The 15986-nt window shown below is 41.4% G+C and overlaps 1 protein-coding gene across 3 annotated transcripts in view; it reads left to right on the forward strand.

Moving 5' to 3' along the window:
* The first annotated feature begins 3712 nt into the window (after positions 1 to 3712).
* The window catches only part of LOC127595665 (helicase ARIP4-like), a 56436-nt gene continuing 44162 nt past the window's right edge, over positions 3713 to 15986 (forward strand). The window contains exon 1 of one of the 3 annotated variants that reach the window (XM_052057335.1): positions 3713 to 3909. The gene's annotated coding sequence lies outside the window, so the exon portion shown is untranslated. Of the gene's footprint in view, positions 3910 to 3989; positions 4231 to 13766; positions 13900 to 15986 lie in introns of those variants that run through there. The other 2 variants (XM_052057337.1, XM_052057336.1) reach the window with 2 other exon arrangements.

Here is a 15986-nt window from a genome sequence, read left to right on the forward strand (position 1 = left end):
TAGAAAGAATAACCAAGATAGTTGTGAGAGAAGTCGAGAGAGTAGCTGCCGATGGCAAATCCACTGCAACAAAAGAAAGAACAACAATTATATATTAATTTTTTTGAGAATGCACAATGTGTACAGTAGAGGAAGACAATGAGAATGGGATTATGGCTACATGAACAAGAATCAGGTGGAAAATGGCAGCAACAGAACCTCAAATGGTCATCAGTCAGTCACAGGCCACATGAACAAACAAGTATCCACACTCACATTCACACCGATGGACAATTCAATTGTGTTTTAAAGATGTGGGAGGAAATCAGAACACCCGAAGAATACCCAAACAAGCACAGGGACAACAAGCAAAGTCCACGCAGGTTGGGCCGAGCCCAAAATGCAGAATGTGAGGCAGCTGCAGTGACAAAGTGATGGGGGAAACAATCAGTATTGTTTGTTTATTGAACATAAAACATATACAGTAATAATTTGACAGAAAATAAGGTAGATAAAAAAGTAAAAAGAAAGAAATCAGTCTTCATTAAACACAGTTATTATGTTCAAGGGAGTAGGATGAAGTAAAAAAACTTATCTAGTCCTACCCCGTTATGTGTTTATATCTACTAAATCATTTTTATATCAATCAGAAAAGAAAAAGTAAGAAGAAGTCTCCATTAAGGCTCATACTTTACCCTTAACCGTGATATGTTCACAGGTGGGTGAGCTTATTTGATGTAGATATTTTGTAATTGAGAAAAAGAAAAGTCTACACCCAATTGTAAAAATTAGGAACCCCAAAACAAAAATCAACAACGTGTCCTTGTGCTGTCTGCTCAAATTTTACGATTCACCGTTATGTAAATATAACCGCACGTCTGGACCACTAGATGGCAATGTAGGAATGCTAAAGACAGCAAGTGTGGAAGAACAAACTTGTGACAGCTGGTTGTTCCATTACAGTATTTTCGGTTCAAGCGCACTACAGTACCGTTCTCTTTGTTTACTGTCGAGTTTCTTGCAGGACACTGCAGTGCCAGTAAACCGCATTCCAATGATGTCGCTTTTTTTATCGGGAGCTTTTTCACAAATGTTGCACCTACAAGACTATGAAGAAAATTACACACACGTGATACAGAATAACATTTAAACTGTCCATACATCTGTTATTTGATCCCCTGGATCGTATCCCAGCTTTCTTCGGGCAGTAGGCGGGGTACACCCTGAACTGGTTGCCAGCCAATCGCAGGGCAAACATCGAACAACAACCATTCGTGCTTACAATCACCCACTCATGTCATGTCCAAGGTTCCCCTGGACTGGGACACAAGAGTGTAAATGCTTTCTACTACAGAGGATAGTGTAAGTAGTACACGTATTTCAGATTAAGTCGCTGATGGTGTCGTGGTACACTTGCCTGACTTGTGTGAAGGCAGTGCGGGATCAGTTATCACTCAGTGACGGCATGGATGTGGCTGTGAATGGTTGTTTCTCTCCATATATGTGACCTGTATGGCAAGCCATTTGCACATTTATTCCACATCACTCATATCAGACATTAGTGTATTCCACTAGTTTGATCTGTGTCAGCACAAGGTGGATATTCAGCCACGCTAGTTAGTTATGCATACTAGCTGCACAGAAACGCTCACCAGTCACTTATTTTCGGCAACTAGTGCCACTTTTGTCCAACTAATGCTGACAAAATGCTAACTCGTGACACCTGGAAGCACCCTGTCAACTTCCCAGCTAGTCAACGTTTTGACCAAACTAGTGCAGAGTCTTAGCAGTTCACTAGCAAGATTAAAAAAAGTGTTAACTAGTGCCCTATGATGTCCTACACTAGTTAACTAGTGGGACCTGAAATATCTACTACTTAACTAGTGGCGGATAAAACATTGACTAGTTAACTCGTTTAAGACCCTTAAAGCCTTGAGATTTAACTAGGGAGTCAAAACATTTACTTGTTAACCAGTGATAAACCCAAATATCCACGAGTTCCACTAGTGGCGACTAGTTCATTTTGAAGTCTGTCTTGTGCTAGTTAGTTATGCATACTAGCTGCACAGAAACGCTCACCAGTCACTTATTTTCGGCAACTAGTGCCACTTTTGTCCAACTAGTGCTGACAAAATGCTAACTTGTGACACCTGGAAGCACCCTAGCAGTGGCAACTTCCCAGCTAGTCAACTTTTTGACCAAACTAGTGCAGAGTCTTAGCAGTTCACTAGCAAGATGAAAAAAAAGTGTTAACTAGTGCCCTATGATGTCCTGCACTAGTTAACTAGTGGGACCTGAAATATCTACTACTTAACTAGTGGCGGATAAAACATTGACTAGTTAACTCGTTTAAGACCCTAAAAGCCTTGAGATTTAACTAGGGAGTCAAAACATTTACTTTTTAACCAGTGATAAATCCAAATATCCACGAGTTCCACTAGTGGCGACTAGTTCATTTTGGAGTCTGTCTTGTGCTAGTTAGTTATGCATACTAGCTGCACAGAAACGCTCACCAGTCACTTATTTTCGGCAACTAGTGCCACTTTTGTCCAACTAGTGCTGACAAAATGCTAACTCGTGACACCTGGAAGCACCCTAGCAGTGGCAACTTCCCAGCTAGTCAACTTTTTGACCAAACTAGTGCAGAGTCTTAGCAGTTCACCAGCAAGATAAAAAAAAGTGTTAACTAGTGCCCTATGATGTCCTACACTAGTTAACTAGTGGGACCTGAAATATCTACTACTTAACTAGTGGCGGATAAAACATTGACTAGTTAACTCGTTTAAGACCCTTAAAGCCTTGAGATTTAACTAGGGAGTCAAAATATTTACTTGTTAACCAGTGATAACCCAAAATATCCTCGAGTTCCACTAGTGGCGACTAGTTCATTTTGAAGTCTGTCTTGTGCTAGTTAGTTATGCATACTAGCTGCACAGAAACGCTCACCAGTCACTTATTTTCGGCAACTAGTGCCACTTTTGTCCAACTAGTGCTGACAAAATGCTAACTCGTGACACCTGGAAGCACCCTAGCAGTGGCAACTTCCCAGCTAGTCAACTTTTTGACCAAACTAGTGCAGAGTGTTAGCAGTTCACTAGCAAGATAAAAAAAATTGTTAACTAGTGCCCTATGATGTCCTACACTAGTTAACTAGTGGGACCTGAAATATCTACTACTTAACTAGTGGCGGATAAAACATTGCCTAGTTAACTCGTTTAAGACCCTTAAAGCCTTGAGATTTAACTAGGGAGTCAAAACATTTACTTGTTAACCAGTGATAACCCCAAATATCCACGAGTTCCACTAGTGGCGACTAGTTCATTTTGAAGTCTGTCTTGTACCCAAAGTCAGCTTGAGATAAGATCCAGCGACTCCCCGTCACCCTGTTCAGGAGAAGTGGTGTTGGAAATGGATGCATTGATATTTTAGATTATTTTAAATATTAGTCTTACCTTCCCATGAGGAATTTTCACTGGGTAGCTGCCACTCGCATTCAAAAATATACATTTTAGATTCAGTGAATTAGCTGACCAGTCCAGGGTGTACCCCAACCTCTGACCTAACGTCAGCTCGGATAGCACCCATACGCACACGCACACAATTATAAATAAAAATGACGATGAGATGCAGTCCACAATACGACAAAACGTGCATATTCGACCAATAAGAGTAACGGAAGCATGTCGCCATGGAGCTTCTACGCTGGTCTTCGGTTGCTCGTGCACTTCCGGAACTTTCGTCCCGGTGATTGAGTGCAGGGCAGGGAGGACGAGGGCTGCCCTGCCTCCTCTGGTAACAACAAAGTGATGAATGACTGAAATCCCACACAAGCCTCCGAGCCCTGCATGTCGTTACACTTGCACGCCCCGTCTTTGTTTGCTTGTCTTTTGTTTGGAGCTGAATTGCAGCAGACCGGCAGCGGGAGGGCAGGTGAGAGACGTTTGCCCGTTTGCAAGCACTTCTATTCGGCTTGTTTTGTGTGCGCGTGGTCGCGCGCGTGTGTGTGGACTGGTGGGTCTTTTTAGATTGCAGACAAAATAGCGCCTGCAACCTCGGCGCCCTTGGTCAGCAATTTTGCAGATTTCCCAGTAGGTTATGAAACAAGCGAGCGCGCTGCTTTTCCCTTTTGTTTTCTTCCGTGTGTGGCTTTTTTTTTTTAATAACAAGCTTGCGCGTGCGCCGTTTTTATCGCCACTCAACTGTCTGTCTGCCAGGTTACCTAACAGGCTCCTGAGGGCCCAACAAAATGAGGTACACGTCTCGGTTCTAGCTCCCATGTTGCTTTGAATCGAATGAAATGGACTTTTACCCGACTCGACTTGAATGCGAGTCAAACTTTTTAGGCATGGAGCCGACTGAGTGCTTTCTTCAGTTGGCAGAGCAAACATTGGAGAATGAGTACTTTGCAGTTTCTTAGCTATGCCTTGACTGTTAAATTGAAGACAGACCTTATGCTGTGTGATTCTGCAATTTCATCATGGGTAATGTATGTAGAGGGCAGCATGGGGCACTCGTGGTTTCGTGGGTGTGTCTCAATATTCTGAAGTTTGTGGTTTCAGTCTTTGCTCCATCTGAAGTTTGCGTGTCCCCCCCGCCCCTCCTGTGCTTGCATTGGATTCCTTTGGGTTTAAAGGGCTATATCGAGGGGAGAAAATCGGGCCTGTTATATTTTCAAATGTATTGATCTCATTAAATAACCAGTTAATTGCTTGGCATATTGTAAATAATAAAACTTAAAAAAACAGTCAAACTTTGGCTCATGAACGCCTTGGTATGTGAACACATTTTTTGAGGAAAAATTTCACTCACACTTTTTATACCGTGGTTTCCAAATAGCCTTGACATGGACATTAGATACAGATGTCATGGACATGGAATTCTCAGATGAGGGGGGTTTTTTTGTGCTTGATGTGCAACATAGGTAATCTTGGTTTTCTTTTGCTCGAAATGAGCCTTCAGTGTGGCTCCCAGTAATCCTGAACATGGCTGGCAATACTGTTATTAGGAAGTTTTATTGTTGAGAGAAAAAAAAAAAAGAATAGCGATGCATGAGAATGGTGCTTGCGTTCGCAATCGCACTGTGCATTTTGGTTTGGCGAAATGTGCAATCTGTACTTTTCTAAGAGTGGCATGCAACTTCACTCAATGAGTAGTCAGCTTTTGCTCCTTCCATTACACGAATGACGATAACAAAGAGGCAAGAAAAACAGCTTTTTGATGAGTGCCGCAGTGAACACACCAGGATGTGAAGTTAAAGAGCTTTATTGCTTAAGGCGGTTGGCAAACCTAATTTCGGCCTTGGGCTTGAATCGAATCATTAATATTTCATTCATTCATTTCAGCTTTACAAACAGAGTGTGGTTAAAACTCAGATCCAACAAGTTTTGGGAAAAGTACAGAAAAAAACCCAGTTAACTTTGTATGAGTACTTCAATTTTTGCTTTTATTGTAAAACGTTTGAAAGTTTACCAAAACCACTGATTTATATAGCATGCCAGTTTTTTGGCAACCTTCCATTGAGCTAGACCCCCTACAGTCTTTGTCGAAAATACATTTGGCTTTAAGCGCTGAATAAATGACATGTTCCGGGGGCATCTCACCTCTTCCTCAATCAGTCTAATTGATTGTGATCCGGGGCGGCCCGGTAGTCCAGTGGTTAGCACGTCGGCTTCACAGTGCAGAGGTACCGGGTTCGATTCCAGCTCCGGCCTCCCTGTGTGGAGTTTGCATGTTCTCCCCGGGCCTGCGTGGGTTTTCTCCGGGTGCTCCGGTTTCCTCCGGGTGCTCCGGTTTCCTCCCACATTCCAAAAATATGCATGGCAGGCTGATTGAACACTCTAAATTGTCCCTAGGTGTGAGTGTGAGCGTGGATGGCTGTTTGTCTCTGTGTGCCCTGCGATTGGCTGGCAACCGATTCAGGGTGTCCCCCGCCTACTGCCCGGAGACAGCTGGGATAGGCTCCAACACACCCCGCGACCCTAGTGAGGATCAAGCGTTTAGGAAGATGAATGAATGAATGAATGAATGTGATCCAGTGAAAAAGCTGTGGTTGATTACAGGAAGAGAATGCCAGCAGTTGAACATGATTGATGGAAGAAAGGATGATACGGATGGGCCGCAGCTGACTTTGGGTGGGATTTCATTGGCACAGTGACTGGTAGCAGATTTGTAAAGCTGAATGATGGAGGTGCTGCTTCATTTTCATCAAGGCAGGTCATGTGATTTTGAACAGAAAGAAGCGTTGCGACGTCAAATCTTAGAGTGGTGAAAATAAAGCAACGGATTAAGAAAAGCACAGTTGTTGGCAGGAACCAATTATTTGTCGGATCTACAGTATGTCTCATGTAAAACATCGAGGAGGAAGGGATGGATGCTGATTGGTATATTTTCAGATTTAACAACTGAGCTTTTTGTCCTGGACCAGAGGAGAGTTGCGCTGACCTTCGCTCCTCATCACCTACCTAAATTTCTAGACTACGGCATCTGATGAAGTCGCAACAGCTAAATTACACTATAAAAAAACACATGTCCACACATTGACCCTTTGTATTAATACCAGATACTCGGCCCGACCTCAAGCTTCTGAAATGATACGCAAAGATTTCATCCATTATTAATCGAATATATTCAAATTGTACAGGCATTACAAAAGTAGGGCTGCAAGGCATTGGAAAAAAAACATGCAATATCTCATATGGGTGTTGCTTATTGTAAGGTTAATATTATTGAGATATTTAACATTTGCCGAAAGAAATGACATCTGTATCTAATGAAGAAATATGTAAAAAAAAAATAAAAAACACTCCGACTCTCATTTGTCGTGCAAAATGTCAGTAAAATTAATCACATGGTAATTGGTCCTGTGAAAAGCAATTAAGGACGGACATTTTCATGATTTTAAAACCCACGCAGCCACGAGGAGAACATGCAAACTCCACACAGGAAGGCCGGAGTCGGGCTCGAACCCACGGCCTGTGTACTGTGAGATTGACACGCTAACCACTCGTACACCGGGCTGCCAACATCAGTAGATGCTTTTTTTCCCCCCCTCCAAACAAGCTAGTTAAATAATGGCGTCCAAATAACCTTTCTAACTCACTCTTGTCACATGAGGCAAATTCACCAACAAGCTTCACCACACAGCGGTGCAGCATTTGGAAACCTGTTTGTTACGTGTTGGGGATGCAGGGCATGCACACACTTGGCTGTATTTATGGCACTCATTCCCTCCGATCCTTAAACTCAGCTCAAGATTTGGTTTTTATTTTTTTCGACGCTTGAGCTGCAAATGCCTGATGAATATTCAGTACGAGTGCGGACAGTTTCTTTGGTCCACTGTGATGTGTTTGGTAATCTCGTTGGTCAGATGTGAAGAGACTATGGGTAAATCTATTGGCGGCTTGGTTGAGTCAACTGTGACAAGAATAGCTGGGATTTTTTTTTCCTGGTTAATGATTCTTGGAATTCTAGTTCTGGTTGGTTGGTCTTCTGGTTCCAGTTCCATTTGCTGGATTTCTCATTCTCATTCCAGTAAATTGGGGTGTTTTTGTATGCTTACCGATTTGTGTGATGTATGTGATGATGTCTTGTCTACGTTAAACATGAATGACAGATATTTTTACAAAATATTTTATCGAGGGTTCCCTTTATAGACAGAAACAAATGAGATAAGTAGCCAACACACATGCAGACTCTGCATCGTTCAGACTTTGTGAAGAATGAGCTGAGCCGAAAGACGAAGCTCTCAATTTACCAATATTCCCGGTTACAAGCGGCCAAAATGAGTTTCTTCCACTGGTTCGCCGAGCTCTCCATTACCGTGAGAATCTCGGTAATCGGAGAGGAACTCATAGTCGAGCTGCTCCTCCGCATTCAGAGGAGAGAGAGTGATTTTTATCCCCCCTGATCAGCTCAGGAAACAGTCCGTCCAACAATCGATTGTTAAACCCCTAAATTATTTTCAAGTTGAAAATTCCTTGTGTGCAGTCAACACAGTTCAGCCAAGCTACAAACGCTGTGACTGTGGCACGAGTCAAGTCAAGTCAACAGTATTTATGGAGCACTTTCAAACAGCCATCGCTGCATACAAAGTGCTGTACATGGAGCGATTTAACATACACAATAAACAGCAAGACAAATCGGTAATAAAGGCGGTAGAAAGCACCAAGCAGTAAAATCAAGAACAAATCTAAGTCATGCTGAGTCGAACGCCAAAGAATAGAGATGGGCAGCGAGGAGGCTTGCCGAATGTTCAGTGGGAGGTCATTCCAGAGAGAGGGACCAGCAACAGAAAAGGCTCGATCCCCTCTGAGCCTCAGTTTAGTTCTTGGTACTTACGAGTGGTAACGATAGCCAATTTGCAAGGCAACCGAAGCTTGCACAGTTGCCAGACGCAAATAGAGGAATTACTGGTTGTGGTAAATGTTTGCATAACTTGTCATTCACCACACACAAAGTCTAGCGTATTGCAACGCTACACTATCATATACATCTGGTAATGTTAAGCGTAAAAGATCAGTGCAATGGGTAAAGTAGGCAGCGTTTGGGTTAAAAAGAAGTCCAAGAGTTGATTGAATTATCATGCAAAGTGTTTTTTTGGCATGAAAGGGAAGATCCCAGCAGTGAGTCGCAAAATTGCTAGACCAGGAAATTAAAGAGCGCCATTAGTTCAGGTAAAATGAATTAACGCACCATTGACGCCTTGATTTTATTTTCACACCAAGCTTATTTTTATTTGTTATTTATTTTTTGCAGACTTGCTAGGAGGGACAATGTATAAATGTTTTTTGGATGAAGTCATCTTCATTATAAATTCAATTTGAAGAAGAAACGAAAACAAGTCAACTTCTTTGAAGGTTTTCTTGTAGTCACTTCTTTCCTCTATTATATTTTATCTTCTCCTTTTCTTCATATTGACTCTTTCACTCAGACTATTGTATTTTTTTTTCTTCTTTTTTTGCCCAGATTTTTTTGAGTGGCAACAGGAAGGATCAGCTACTCCTTCTATGGCTTAATAAACACCTATAGGAGACCCTTCCCCTACTTGTGTCCCCTTACAACCCCCAGGCAACCTCCATGAACCCCCCCCACAATCAGTAGCGATTGGCTGGAGGGCTGCCAGAAGAGTCCAATCAGAGGATCTTACTTCAATGATTTCCCAGCCCTCCCCCACTGCGGAATGGCCTTGGGTGTTTGTCTTGGAGTGCATGACTTTACCTGCCGCTCATTGTCATCTTTCACAATGCAATTTTTTGAATTGAAAATCAACACAACGTGTTGACTTCTTTTTATGCATGATAACCAAAAGACAATTTATAATGCATCGGCCTCTCTGCTGTAAATAAAGGGACATTTCTGTAGGTTAAGGGAAATGGAACCATTTGTTGACTTTGCCTCATAAACGGGGCATTTGTGTGGATTAAAAGACGCCTGGGTTAAAAATACCCTCTGAAGCAAGTCGATGCAGGTCAGCGTTTTTTCACTGATCCAGGTCACGTGTGTGCGTGTGCGTGTGCGTGTCCGTGTGCATGTGCGTAATGTTCCTTACTATTTAACGCAGGTTAATCCGACATGAATGTGTACGTCTTTGCAGGTTCAAAGGTAAACGTATTTAAAGGGCTGCCGGTGTTTTCAAAATAGACACAGCAGGCGGCGGGTTTATTCGTATTTTCTAGGTCAGGTACTTTAAGTGTGGCTTTGGACAAATATAGACAAATATGCTGACAAAGTACATAGTAAATAAATAAATAAATATTGGATAATGCCGTTATTTTACAACAGTTTGGTTTTCTTATGTACTCTATTTCCTACCCTAACGTAACAAAAACCCAAACATTTTCTTGTTTTTATATTGATTCATGTTTTGGAAAAAAAATCAGAAGAACGCTTGTTGTTTGTTAATCACATTTAAACAGAATTGGAAAAAAAAACAGTTAACATGTACAGAGCTGGAGTGAATCTGACTGCTCGTGGGAGATTTGTTTTCCTATTACCTTGGTGGTTTTCAATCATTTGCATCTCCTTCAAACAATGTTATAACATCGAAGAATTATTTCACTTTAGAATAGCCAAGATTCAAGAGCGCGGAGAATATCACTGTCCTCGTGCCGCAAAGTCAATGCTTTGGCATGGCACACTGTTATGGGTTTACTTTAAGTGCGGTTTGATTTTGCTTAGTTGGATTTAGTATGGGATGTGAGAGGAAGCTCATTTGAATTAATTGAATTAGTTGAGTTTAGTCCATTGTAGCGTCACTTTGGGTAATGTGTTTGAACATACTGTATGTTGGGATTTTAGAGAAAGTGTATTTTGCTAGGGCGGTGTGGTGGCCAAGTGGTTAGCGTGTTGACCTCACAGGGGTATTTTTTTTCTTGCTAACACACAATTTGCATCAAAAGACGATTAGCACCGAAATAAAGTTGGCAGAAACAGAATGTTGTGATGACGGAAGAAAGAAAAATATGCGATGGCCACAGGCCAGGGTATGTTGATCAAATGACTCAAACTCAAAGGGCATGCAATTCAGTTAGCCTCATGTCGCTCGCTGAAATGGGCTGGCCGTTCGGTAATCTCTCAAAATTCCCGATGGGCCACCATTGCCACTTAAATGTTCACAATCACATAGTTTTCCTGGTTCCAAGTCCCAAGTCAAGTCATTCCCAAACTTTTGGCTAGCAAGTCGCAAGTCCTAAAAATAGCAACTGCAGCCTGACTCAAATCAAGTCATATGAGTCCTTCTATAAGTCATATTAGTCCTTACAAAGACTACATTGTAAAATACCATAACTACCCATTACCTGGTGAATACACAGCACAACATTTGGGGCCTTCACTTTCACACATACACTGTACAGAAAGAATTCACTTTGAATCCTTATAGCTGGTATGTGTGTATCAACACCAGCAGGGCCTGCCTATTGTGTAATTCTCTTACACAAGCCATGGGATGTGATTTGAAAGCTGTAAACCAACCTAATACGTAAGGCCTTGTTATACAACGCCTTCATTTCATGAGCACCAATTCAGACGTTTGCGGTTCTTGACTGCACTGTTGTGCGGCTCGTCCATTTTCCCTGGATGCGACCGTTGTCCAAATAATATCTGAATGGGGAACTAAGTGGGAGATTTATGAAGAGAGATTTCAAAAGGCAGCTGCTGAGGTCTGCTTGGGTTCAATTCGTTCCAATGAGCCTCGAAAGCTCACCCTTAATTAAGATTTCCTGCTTCATTTTGACATTTTGATCTTGATTTTTAACCAGATACTTCCTGGTATTTTTTTGGCATAGCCAAGCTCCGCCTTAAGAGAGTTCTTACAGCGTACCTTGGGATGGTACAGGAAGGGAAAATGAATAAAATGAGAACATTCATGGTTGGCAATTACTTATGGCGGCACATCCTTGTGTCTTGACACACACACCTTATATAACTTTATTTTCTAGTAAGCTGAACATTATTAGCCAGATCTTATGTAAGCGCTCTTATGCAAGCAGCTGTGTTCACACCCCTCTCCCCCCCATTAATCATTTGATTTAGTTCATTGTCTCATTTATACTTTTCACCTTGTTTGCTCAGAAGCCACACAACTCTTTTTTTTCTTCTTTTTTTTCTTTTTTTTTTTTAACATGAACCCTTCATGAAGTAACTACAGTGTGGAGCCTCGACGTTGGCAACGTCGAACAGGAACCACGTGTGTCACAAAATCTGTGATTTAAAAAAGCGATACATATCCGGTCATCTGTAATGAACTGTAACAAATTTTGGCATTTGATGCTAATTTTGGATTTGTGATCCTGTATGTGTGTACCTGGATTGGAAGTTCTCATGTCAATCACTTCGGCAGCACCAACCTAACAATGTATTGCACTTTCTCCCCACTGAGAATAAATAATTTAAAAAAAAGTTTATAAAAAGTAGAATTTAGTTTGCTCCTAATTATTACACTTGATCATTCTTAATGAGAAAGCTAGCTATTTGTTGTTCTTGTTTCACTTCAAATATCTTCTGGAGGGCAGTCCAATCAACATTGATTTAAAATATCGATCATTGTACAAACTAATTCGGACTCATGTATCGTGTAGTAGTTACATTGTCGGCCAAATTGGATTTTTATGGCCTCAACCCAACTTTTCATCATAAAGTCAGCTGTCATTGTCGCCTCGTACTGTTGAATAAAAGCCATCTATTTGTGGTCCACTCTAGCACCTCCCCCACTTTCCTATGGCAGCGTGTTTTTTTTTTCTTGTTTTTTTTAGGCCAGCAGACAGACAGACCAGAGTGTCCCTCCGTCACCACTGTCTCCATCAAACCCCCACCCCCAACACCTCTTAATCTTGGAGCCCTGTAGTCGTGATCTCATCCAAATTAAATTGCTGTCTGACCCCACAAAGCTCGGGCTGTACCCTCAAGTCCTCGGAAGACCTAATTCAGATGGTTCAGAAAACTTCCTTTATCCCACCACCGGGGCAAGTGCCCACTGGTGAAGCTTCCTAGCAGCACGATGCCCTCGTGGTGAGCACCTTCTAGCTTATCCATAGTTATGAATGTGAGTGTGAACGGTTGTTCATATGTGCCCTACGATTGGCTGTTTACCAATTCAACTCCCACCTCTCTATCCAAAGTCAGCTGGGGGGAGGCTCCGGCCCCCCCTACAATCCCAATGAGGACAAATGCTCTACAAAATGAGTGGATGGTCAGTTATTAGACTTTGTTTTATGGGTTTTCCAGAAAGGACTTTTCTTTCCACTCTGATTGGCTCGGACATTGTTAGACTTTGTCTGGCAGTATGTGAATGTCTGCTCATGCCTTTCAAGATTAGTGTGAATTGAGTTGTTGTTCTTTTTTTTTTAACAAAAAGAGAAAAAAAAGTGGTGGTGGGTTAAAGGTTTAAGACCCAACATAAATTGAGACTGGTTGTTTGAAAGACGCCCGTCCTCTCAAGCTGAAGTCTTCCACCTCACACACGCACATGCTCTAAAATGTTTGCTCGTCATTTAAAATTACAGTGTAATGTTCATAACTGTGTGAAATTAAGGTGCCGGCAACCATTACTGATAGTCATCCCTTTTTCTATACTGTTTGAGCGAGTCTAATCCATGCTAGAGCTGATTTGGGGTAAGAGGCAAAGTGCATCTTGGACTGGTCGACAGCCAATTGCAGAGCACCACTGCTGATTAGTAAAATGTAAAAACAATAAAAGCCTGTTTTGTTTATGTCAGTGCTGCATAATAAGGCAACACACTCCATAAATGTAAATAAATTGTAAATGCAATACTCTTACTTGAAATGTCAGGCCACTAACTTGGCAAAACTTCTGCTCCAGATTCATTTTCTTCTTTCTTTCAAAACTTTCCCAGCCGTAATTATGTGCCGCCTCTCCCTGCCATCTTATGTTACGTAAGAACACATAGAGATGATTTAAAGTCTTGTGCGTGTTCTTCCTCACGGTGCTTCTAATTCTGTAGCAATGGTAAAATCCTTTTTTTTTTTGTGGAGCCAACACCAAATGGAGGTGGAGAAGCAAAATTTCACCCTGATATGCTCTGATATCCTATATCATCTTTCAGTATACATAAACGATGTATAATCATTGATGTGCACTCAGAAGCTTTGGAAGCAAAATTTTATTGGATAAAAGTAATTGTTACATTATAGGCCATGACCATTTGATTAGCATTTTAGTGATAAAGACGTTAGGCTCACCTTCCCATCAAATTTATTTTCCTCTTTCAGCCACTTATTGACACAAGCTAATGCTAGTGTTGATGCTAGCTCTGATATAAGCTCTGGTATCTATGCTCTCTCTCCGTTCCACCGGAAGAACATTTAACAGGACACAAGACAGATACTGACTCATTCTGTTGCCAAACGTCGTGACCACTGGACAGAAAAGGGCTCTCCGCACAAAATTAGGAGGAAACATCTGTAAGCTAAAGTGCCTAACGTCGAAAAGAACGGTCTTACTTTGCCGTTGTGTGTCACTCCGAGCGCTGATTTGACCTGAGAACATTTGTGGTTTGAAGTCAAAAGAAAAACGAGAACTTATTTTGCTTGACAGTCGGGTGCATGAACTGAGATGGAAATGGGGCATGATGACATGATTAATGTTTTCCTCTCCACTTTACTTTCATCGTCTTTGAGTACATTTACCCATGTGCGGTGCAAACATTCCATTGTAGAATTGCGGCATTTTATGACATTACCCACCCCAGGAAAAACAAACGAATGTATGTGTTGCATACTTCTCTGGTATAAGGCAGTTGGCCATCGAGTTGTCCCCTTTTTGTTGTTTGTGCTAAATATAGAATTGTGATTGATTATTGGGTGTGACGTGATCATTCATGGAGAGTCACACAGGATTGCATAACAGCATTTTTGTTTGTTTAAGTCAGCAGTCTCCAATGTCTGGGCTGAGGGCCATTTTTTGGCCTGAAGCTTGTTTTTTATTAGCCTGTAACATATTTGGGCTGGGACGAAGAGAAGCAAAAGAAAGTTGCAATATCAAATTGTATTCATTCACACTAATATGGTCATTGGCAAAATTAAATCAGAGATGTATTCATATGCCTCTAAACATATTTTTGATCCATCCATCCATCCATTTCCGAACTGCTTTATCCTCACTCGGGGGGGTTCTGGAGCCTATCCCAGCCGTCTTCGGGCAGTAGGCGGTGGACACCCTGAACCGGTTGCCAGGGCACAGAGAGACAAACAACCATCAACGCTCACACTCACACCTAAGGGACAATTTTGAGTTTTAGACATCCACATGTGAGAGTCTGCCATGTCCCTCATTATTTACAAATCATACATATTTTACGGACATGTCATGCCATATTTCCCAATGCTACACTCCCAAATACTTATTATGTATTCATCGCATATAGGCCCGTGTGCTTACCATTATTTTCAGTAAGACTGTGTTTGGCTGTTGCAGATAGGATCGGCCATCGATCATACAAAATCGCAGAATGATTTGTTTATATTTTTCACATCTTGGTAATAAACAACTCAACACTAACATTTCAAATAGCTTCAGTGATAAAGTTAAATAAAAAGTTAATTTGAAAAAAAACATTACTTTTAGAGATCATTGCCTCAAATGTGTGTATTTCGGGGCAGTGCACGAGCCTCTTGGTGGGCGGGCGTGGCCGCTTGTGGCTCACCCGTGGGAACGGGTCTGTGTGGAGATTAAATTGAATACAACTTTATTGTCAAATGTGCTGTATGTATGTGTAACATACAGCACAGAGGACATTTCTTCCCTCTCAACATAAAACAAGCTAAAGAGATAAATGATCATTCACATTAACAACTGTGGACTGTTGAGATGAGATCATTCACTGAAACGGCACTTTTTTTGGAATGGGGGGGGGGTGAGTCTGACTACTCGTCCACAACACACACATACGAAAAGCTCCACCACAAACCCATGATATGTTATGATGTAAAAGCATTGTCCTGTCATCAATCCATTCCATTCAAACCGATCTGGAATGTGTAGTTTTTTTGGATTCATGAGGATGGTTTAAAAAAAAAAACTGTGACATTTATAGTTATGTAATTGGTTGTGTAACGTTATGAAAGGTATGCTGGCAGGTAATCATGCTTTGTCTTTGTCCTCCATTTCGGTGGGAGTGTTTTTTTAATTATTATTTTTAAGCCTGCTTCTTTTTTTGCTCGGATAACTGCAATAGATAAAAGAAGCATTTAGTATTCCTGCAATGGGGGAATTCATCTTCCAATGTACGATGTTGTTGGCTGTTGCTCAAGAAGTTGTAGATGCATTCTAAATTGGTTGAATTTTTCTCACTCTTTTCAATTTTCAAGGCACTGAAAGTGCTGGGTCAAAGTCTTTTTTTTTTTTTTTGTCTTGCATTCACAAAATGAAGGCAGAAAGCCAAAAGCTGAATGTATGTTTTTCTTTGTTTGTTTTTAAACCAGATGTTTCATCAGACATCTCGACTTTTAAGAAACCCCAAGCAGCCACACAAACATGACCCGACCTGAAA

The sequence above is a fragment of the Hippocampus zosterae genome, chromosome 2, assembly GCF_025434085.1.
Source record: "Hippocampus zosterae strain Florida chromosome 2, ASM2543408v3, whole genome shotgun sequence".
NCBI classification, from domain to species: Eukaryota; Metazoa; Chordata; class Actinopteri; order Syngnathiformes; family Syngnathidae; genus Hippocampus; species Hippocampus zosterae.